At 37.7% G+C, this 8,996-nt stretch overlaps 1 protein-coding gene across 1 annotated transcript in view; it reads right to left on the reverse strand.

Moving 5' to 3' along the window:
• Nucleotides 1-8,296, reverse strand: part of LOC150086858 (uncharacterized) — a 195,536-nt gene extending 187,240 nt beyond the window's left edge. Inside the window, exon 1 of the mRNA XM_090372301.1 lies at nucleotides 8,159-8,296. The gene's annotated coding sequence lies outside the window, so the exon portion shown is untranslated. The remainder of the gene's footprint in view (nucleotides 1-8,158) is intronic.
• Between the last annotated feature and the right edge of the window lie 700 nt (nucleotides 8,297-8,996).

The following is an 8,996-nucleotide window of genomic DNA, read 5'->3' on the forward strand; positions in this document are numbered from 1 at the left end:
AGATCCACCACTCACTATAGGAGCACTAGTTTAGCAAAAAAGCTGTGAATCCTGCTGTCCTTGCATCCATATGCAGCTTTGTAGTCTTCTCTGGATTGAGCTGCGAACCTTCTCAGGCATTCCTGGGTCATTTCTGATTTGCTGAAAGGCTCCTTCAACCTAACGCTGCAATCCCTCAACTGTGTTAATGTCAGAAGTGAAACCAAGCTTTTACATCGCCCCAGATACAAAAATCCATAGGATTTAAGTCTGGTGATCTAGGAGGCCACATTACAGGCCCACCTCTACCTATTCACCGTTGACCATACCTTCTAGTTAGATACGGAGTCATTCGAACAAAATGTGCCAGTGCACCATCATGCATAAACTACATGTTCTGGCGTTGCTGAAGTGAAATATTATCATCATCAAGGAGGTCTAGAAGAACATTCTGCAGGAACTGAAGATACAGCTCTCCTGTTAGTCTGTTTAGCTGAGAGTGTGTGGTCCAATTAGACTATCACCTAGTAGTCCTGCCCAGACATTCAACAAGAAACGATGTTGTGACTCGTGAATTGCATTAGGATTTTTTTTCATCAGACCAAGTGAGACAGTTATGAAACTTAAAAATGCTATCACGAGTAAACCCAGCTTTTGTCAGTGAACAAAATGTTGTTTAAAAATTGGGGGTTCAGGACACACTGTTGTTGCATCCACTGGCAGAAGTTCACCCTGGGTTTGTTTGTTTGTTATTTGGTTTTTTTAGGCGCATTAGCAACTAAGGCCATATTGCTCCGGGGATATGCGGCGGTCATTCCCTGACCTTTCTGCATCCTCCGTATTTGGTGGACATGGGCTCGAACCCAGGTCTAATCAAGACGTGTGCGCGACGCACTGCTGCTCCTGCCCACCTGCTACGGAGGCGCCTTCACTCTGGGATGGTAGTCTGTATTGCTGAGACCTTCTAAACACTAGATGAGTACAGTAATTGGCGATGTAAAATTTGCCACACACTGCTATGACTCAGTACATGCTCTTGCAGAGCAACCCTCCTTGTCAAAATTCCTGGATTTTGTTCTATTCTTTCTAACACCTGATGTTGAGGAAAGGAATATATAATCCTTTCCTCAACATCAGGTGTTATGCTTCTGGGCCTACCTGCTCATACTCCATGTGCGAAGTGCCCATATTCTCTAAGGCGTTGATGTACCCTGATGAATGTGCACCTGTTGAGCTGCCTTCGGCGGGGAAATGCTTCTTGGTACAAACGTGCAGCCTCGAGTGCATTTCCATTGGCTTTACCATACATGAAGTGCATGTCCGCATACTCTTCACTGCTGTAACCTCTTTCCATGTTGACTATCCTTTGACAAGTACTATTATGCCTGCTACATCTCAGAGCATTGAGAGAGAGGGAAGGGAGAGAATGAGAATTACCTAACCTAAACAAACACGTCAGTGGTGGATCCCAACTAGAAATGTGCAATATCTCGAAAATGATTCAATTAAGGACCCATGTTTACTAGGTTTTTTTTGCATATTGTAGTCTGTACAGTTCCCCTTTAAATTATTAACCATCACTTTTGAAACACCCTGTATATAAATTTGAATTAATAATGTAAAAGAATAAAGGAAGAAAAGCAGAAAAGATAAGATAAACATCAGTGGCTGCAATGCCTAATCAACCACATCCCACAATATAATGCAATTAAAATGGATAAATTAAAGATACACGAGCAGAATGGCCAAACTAAGTAAAAAACTAATAAAGAAAGCAACCAGTATTTCCTATGGCAACGAAAGAGAAAGGAGAATATAAAATTTATATATATTTATAATATTACTACTAATTGCACTTAATTGTATATTTATTAATATTATTTAGAATCTAATGTTATTATATTAAACAAAATATTATATGTAGCATGAATAAATGTGAAATAAATATATAATGTTAAATAAATAATTTCTACATTAGGAATTTGTCTTTAATTTAAAGTACAGTGTATATTAAAGAAAAAAAAAATTAAACATTAGTTTTTGTTTTCAGGAAGCTTTAAAGAAACATACGACTCAAATATATATATAATAATTGAAGGCTGCCATAGCAGAGTAGTCAGCAAGAGGGTGCAAAAGTACGTGTCTTGAGTGACAGGGGTCAAGCCAAGGCTGCTAAATACGGTGCTTTTTCTTGTACTCTATCTTGTGAACTCCTCTGACCATGTCATCATCCCACAGTATAAACAGAAAATTTAAATTCACATAAAAACAACACTTTGCTTTCAATACCTTCCTAAGTTTTAGTTGTAGAAAATCTTATATTATGTCAATATAATTGAGTTTCTTAGCAAATCTAATGTTCGACTGAAGGAAACCAAGCCTGTTCATCATTCTTAATTTTTATTATATTACTTAGAGTTTTGAGAAATTTCAGCTGTTGCTTCAGTCATAGCAATCCTTACATTCACAAAACTTTCATCCATCTGAATTTAACCAGGCAGGAGGTACAGAGGAATCAAATTGGCATTGTAATAAAATACAGTTGTACCTCTCTTTAACGAACTTCCATATAAAAAATTTTTCTATGTAGCGAACTTTGATTTTCCCTTGGTCATTACATTGAAAATAGTTTCCGTATAATGAAAAAAATTTCCATATAATGAACTGATTGTCTGCACAGGTAGCACAGTGGTATCGTCACTGTCCTCCCCACACTAGGTGGAAAAGGTTCCGGTTTGAATCCTGTCGATGATGCATGGAACTTTAATGTGCTTTTTTCACTGTGGCTGAGTTAGTCAGTCTCAGGTGTAGAGAGAAAAGTTTTTTCCTCCATAAACCGGGGTTTTTTCGTCCAGCAAAACAGGCAAATCGACCAGAGAACAAACACAATTTACAGACAATATATAAACGGGTATATGTAAAAAATTACCAATGGCCCGCCCTAATATAATAATTTGAATAAATAAATAATGAATCGATTTCAAGAGACCTGGGTATGCATTGTTTGCACCTCCAGCCTTTAGGCAATACAGCTGATGTACACGCTCACTGGATGCACAAATTAAGAGCTAAAAGGATTAAGAATTAATCACTTTAGCTTTTAAGAACTAAAGCATTTAATTCTTAAGAGCATTCCACAATTTAGTGATGCCCATAAAGCCTTTACTGTATTGAGAAGTTATGCTGCTCAACTGCTATCTGTGTCCACAGTTATTGGAAAAGATTACGGCATATTCCTGACATGGACATTGGCTCTGGTGAACGTGTTTTCTACTGTGAGCATCCTATTAGAGAATTAGGAAAGGGTGGAGAGTGATTTTCCTTTATCCAGAAATTTAATCTGTTGTTTTGCAGAATTGAGTCATCCACACTTTAACCAGTCTCTGTATGGTAGGTACAAGTGATCCCTAGATCAGTTTTGTTTTAGCTGCTGTGCAAGTAACTTTGCAATGTCTAATAGGAAATCCTTGAGTGTAGTGAAAAAAGTGGAAGTGCTTAAAAGTGTAGATCGGGCCATTAAACAAAAATAAATCATTTTAAAATTTGGTATCATTGCCAGTAGCATATCAGCCATTCTGAAAAACCATTTTTCGATTCTCAAACTGAGGAAACGGGACCCGGTCAGGAGTGTGCGAAATTATGCCTGTAGGAAGGTGTAGATGAAGCCATTTTTAAGTGGATGAAGTTGATTAGAGCCCAAAACAAGCTGATATCAGGGCCATTAATAAAAGAAAAGGCTATGCAGTAGGCATCTTTTTTTTTGGGACATAAAACATTTCAAGCCAGTTCTGGTTAGTTGGGCAAATTTAAAAAGTGCCATGGCTTACTCGAAAAAGTTATTTTTGATGAAAGTGGGGTTTTAATCAAAGAAGACTCTACCCATTGGAAAGAAACAGTTTTGAAAAAAATTATGAAGGACTATGAGCCCAAAGACATATTCAACGTTGATGAAACAGGTCTATTTTTTAAATGTTTGCCCAACCAGACACTGACTTTTAAAGGTAATAAATATGTAAAAATAGTATGGAGATAATTACACTCTTGGTTGGTGCAAATATGGCTGGTAATGAAAACTGAAGCTTTTGATAATAGGCAAAAGTGAACAACCCAGATGTTTCAAAGGAGTAAAGCCATTAGAGTTGGATTACAACAACAAAAAAAAAAAAAAAAAAAAAAATTGGATGACAAGTGAAATTTTTGAACAATGAATTTTAAATTTCAATAGAAAACAAAAAAATTGCTTTGATTATTGACAACTACTCTGCCCACTTGTGAAGCTTGTTTTCTTCACTCCGAGTACCTTGTCTAAACTGCAGCCAATGGGCCAAGGCATTATCAAGAATTTGAAAAAGCACTACCAAAGGCACGAATGAAAAAAAATTATACTGAGATTAGAAACCAACCAACCTATAGATTATGTTATAGATTTGCAACTGTGCATATCAAAGTTGGCGAAAGCGTGGAGTCAAGATGTGACGAAAACAACAATTAAGAATTGTTTCGCAAAAGCAGGTTTTGTTAAAAAGCCAATTAACAGCGACGAGACGGATGAACTGCTACGAGACATTGAGCATTCTTGGGAAGAACTCCAAGCGAGAGGTTTGATCAGTGGAGAAATTGTTCTTAAAGAATGTTTAGGAGTTGGTAATTATGTCATAGTAGCTGAATATCCAAGTGACACCAACATTTTGGAGTGTATTCAAAAAACTAGTGACAATATTGACAATGAGCTGGATGAAAATGAGGGCAATGAAGGCAATTTTAAACCCTCCACACATGAAATGTTGGCAGCATTTGAAACTTTGTTTTGATGCCTTCAGTGTCAAGAAAATGCACCAGAAAATATATTTGAGTGCTTGAACTGTTTGCCCAACATTTTTATGAACAATGTACAGTAAAATTCAGTGTACAACATAAAATATCCAAATATTTTATGACATAATTCCTAAAAGTGTACTAATATATTGTGCACATCATGTAAGTAGTTATTTCCTAATATTTTATTAATAAATTAATTGTTTTAAAATGTTAGAAAATTTATTCATTCCCACTTATTTCTAATTTATTTCCCACATTTTACTGTATTTCTGAATTACAGTATTTTTCATTGTTGAAAACATCACTTCTTTAAAACAAAATTTCTGTTTAATAAATTTTTTCAAGCAAATAATCAATTTTGTTATATAGAGGTCCCACTGTACCTTATACAGCCTTGTTTGTATATACTGATGTTCACTCGGGGATTGCCTGTATTTTGCTACGTAATACACAGAATTTTGATTATGCAAAAGTGCCATCATGCAAGCACAATATCCCTTGAAAATATGTTCCCCAGTGTGGTTGCACCTTTCTCTCATGCCTAATATTTGCTTTCTACCTGATCACAGTAATTTGACAATGTCAGATTAAGTTATTAATAATTTGACTGACGACAAGCAAAGGCAGTGAAGAGCTTATAAAGTCCATGACTAGTGGTACTAACACTTTGTCAAATATTTTAAGGGTTGTTGCTTTTTCTTCGCTAAATTAATTAATTAGTTGTTGCTTTTTCTTCGCTAAATTAATTAAAATGTTTACTAACTCATATCTGTTCTAAATTCATTTGCATATCTAATATACTTTAAGTTATTTATTTAAATAATTGTATCAACACCATACCATGTTTTGCATTTTGACTTTTAAAATTCAAGAAAATGAACCAGAGTTGTAAAAGAATATACCTCCATAGCCCAGTGGGCAGGACCAGGAGTGCAGTAGCACACGCTCTTTAAGTAGACCGGAGTTCAAGCCCCTCACTGCTGAATATGGTCGATCTGCCAACCCGCACTGGACCAGCGTGGCAGATTATGGTCCATTTCCCTCAGCATGAATTGTTGAGGAGGCTTCCATCCTGCAGTGGGTTGTAATGGCTGCACTTTACTTTACTTTATAACCTATAGCTAAACAGTACCAGAAACTACTGTTTGCGGCACTGTTTTCTTCAGATATAATCATGTCTGAAACAAAACAGTACATTTATATCTGAAACATTTCGGAAGCGCACTGTGGATATGCGGTATATAAATAGTGATACAATAAAATTTATGGGCTCAAACAGAAGGGCACAACTAAAATCGTCGACGGTCTCATATACAGGGTGTTTCAGTTAAACGTTTCAGAACTTCTAAGAGGGGTAGGGTACATCCTGACAACTCGAAATCATATAGCAATGTGGGGTCGGAAATGCTTTCCTGAAGCGGTGTTGTACACAGAAGCACCATAAAGAAAAGAGACCGTAAGTGAGAAATCGTTTTAATAATACATGAAAAGAAGCAAAAGGTACATGGATTAAAGTAAGTGTTCGAAGTTTCTTCCACGGGCTACAATGCACGCCTCACATCTCCGACGCATGGACATCCGAACATTCTGGAATACTCCAGGCAGCGTGTCCAGGCACAGCAACCGGAGGATTACGCACCTCGTATTGCTTTCGCACAGTGGTACCTTGGAAAATGTGCTACAAATCCCCTTTTTCCTGCTGAAGTGTTGTTTTCCGATGAGGCATCCTTCACAAGGGAAGGAATTTTCAACATGCATAACGACCATATCTGGGCGGTCAAGAACCCGCATGCAATACAACGTCGTGCAGCACAGATTCGATTTTCGGTCAATGTATGGGCCGGTATTATGGGAGATCACCTCATCGGACCTTACCTGTTACCATGTCGTCTAACCGGACCTATCTACTTGATCTTTCTGCAGCAAGTATTGCCACAACTTTTGAGAGATGAACAGATTTCTGCATCGACGCAACACACAATGTGGTTCCAACACGATGGAGCCCCTGCCCATTATAGCGGAGATGTCCGTAACTACGTGGATGTCACATTTGGTCAACAGTGGATCGGACGTGGTGGTCCCGTGCGTTGGCCTGCTCGGTCACCCGACCTATCATGTCTTGATTTTTATTTCTGGGGTCATATGAAATCGCTAGTTTATGACACCCCTGTTGACAATGCTGAGGAGCTGGTTGCAAGAATCGCAGTAGCTGCCGAAGAAATTCGAAATTCGCCTGGAGTATTCCAGAATGTTCGGATGTCCATGCGTCCGAGATGTGAGGCGTGCATTGTAGCCCGTGGAAGAAACTTCGAACACTTACTTTAATCCATGTACCTTTTGCTTCTTTTCATGTATTATTAAAACGATTTCTCACTTACGGTCTCTTTTCTTTATGGTGCTTCTGTGTACAACACCGCTTCAGGAAAGCATTTCCGACCCCACATTGCTATATGATTTCGAGTTGTCAGGATGTACCCTACCCCTCTTAGAAGTTCTGAAACGTTTAACTGAAACACCCTGTATATGTATCAACACCATACCATGTTTTGCATTTTGACTTTTAAAATTCAAGAAAATGAATCACAGTTGCAAAAGAATATAACCTATAGCTAAACAGTGCCGGAAACTACTGTTTGTGGCACTGTTTTCTTCAAATATAATCATATCTGAAACAAAACAGTACATTTATATCTGAAGCATTTCGGAATCGCACTGTGGATATGCGATATATAAATAGTGATACAATAAAATTTATGGGCTCAAACAGAAGGGCACAACTAAAATCGTCGACGGTCTCGTATAAATTATGCCCCCCCCCCCCGTGACAGTATAGTGGTTTGTCACTCATCTGGAAAGATTCTAAATAGCTCTTCAAAAGGGTTTGTAGTTGGCCAATCTCAGGCGGAGGGAGTCAAAACTTTCCCCGTGAGATGGTCTGAATTTTTCCTCATAACACACAAACCGGCGCGTGAACATACATAATAACAGTATTGGCCTAGATGTTAATGCGCTATAAATAATAAAAACAACCCGTATATATTAATCAATGGTAAACTAATAGATTAGATGGTATAATCAGCACAGTATAGAACTCAGTAGATAAAAGTTTCTATTTCACAATACCTTCTGTATCGTTTTGTTTAAATTTGGGATTATATCATACTCATTATAATGAAACACCTTTTTGTTATGGCACACAAATAAATTTTACTGATCTTTAGACATCAGAAAGCTAAACCAGTTACATATGAACCAATTCTACATCAACAAACAAAACGTGGAATAAAATGACAAATCAAGTTTCATCCATAACAGTAACGGCGGATCTTGACAGATCGTTTCCTTAAACTTGCTAACTTACCACTTTACCAACACCTTGCATAAATAGAATGGAATTACAGCTGTCCTACCAATTTAATCAAATTTAACACTTACATTATTCTAACCCACAATAATGAACCGTTTAATAACAGTTACGTTCAAAGTTTTAAACTGTACAAACGACACACTGTTTACAGTCTATTCCTAAACATCTGAACAGCAACCCATGTTACAACTTCTGCCTCGGTATTGCAAGTAGTGCCCTCTATATTGTTTATATAAAACAGCTGAGATGATTTAAATCTTCAACAAAAGTTGTTTGGGTAAGTAACAACATTTTTGGATTTATTATCAGTTTATCACAATTATCGTATATTTTCAAAATTACCTCATTTTAAAAGGCATGAAGAGAAAAAAAAGTGCATGTATATAAATATTTCTATCGTTGATGTTATTGTAGTAGGGTTTTAGGACCAGCGACTAAGGCCCTGTTACTCAGTGTATATTGTCTGTAAATTGCTTGTGTTTCTTGGTCGATTTTCTGTTTACTGGACAAAAAAGCAGAGTTTCCGGGAGAAAAACCTCGCTTCTACTAACTGTGCTACCCACGAGGGCAATATTTCCATGGGCAGCACGATGGTCTGCGCGGATAGTATAGTGGTATCGTCACCAATCTCCCCACACCAGGGTAGAAAAGGCCCAGGTTTAAATCCTGTCGATGACGCGAGGAACTTATATGGATTCTTTTCACTCCGTTGCTGAGTTGGTCTCAGGCGTAGATAGCAAGGCCTTTTCCCTGGAACTCAGGGTTTTTCGTCCAGCAAAGCAGGCAAATCGACCAGAGAACACACGCAATTTGCATACAGAGTACACATGGA

Source organism: Mastigoproctus giganteus, chromosome 4 (assembly GCF_048544385.1).
Source record: "Mastigoproctus giganteus isolate SK-2022 chromosome 4, ASM4854438v1, whole genome shotgun sequence".
Classification (NCBI taxonomy): domain Eukaryota; kingdom Metazoa; phylum Arthropoda; class Arachnida; order Uropygi; family Thelyphonidae; genus Mastigoproctus; species Mastigoproctus giganteus.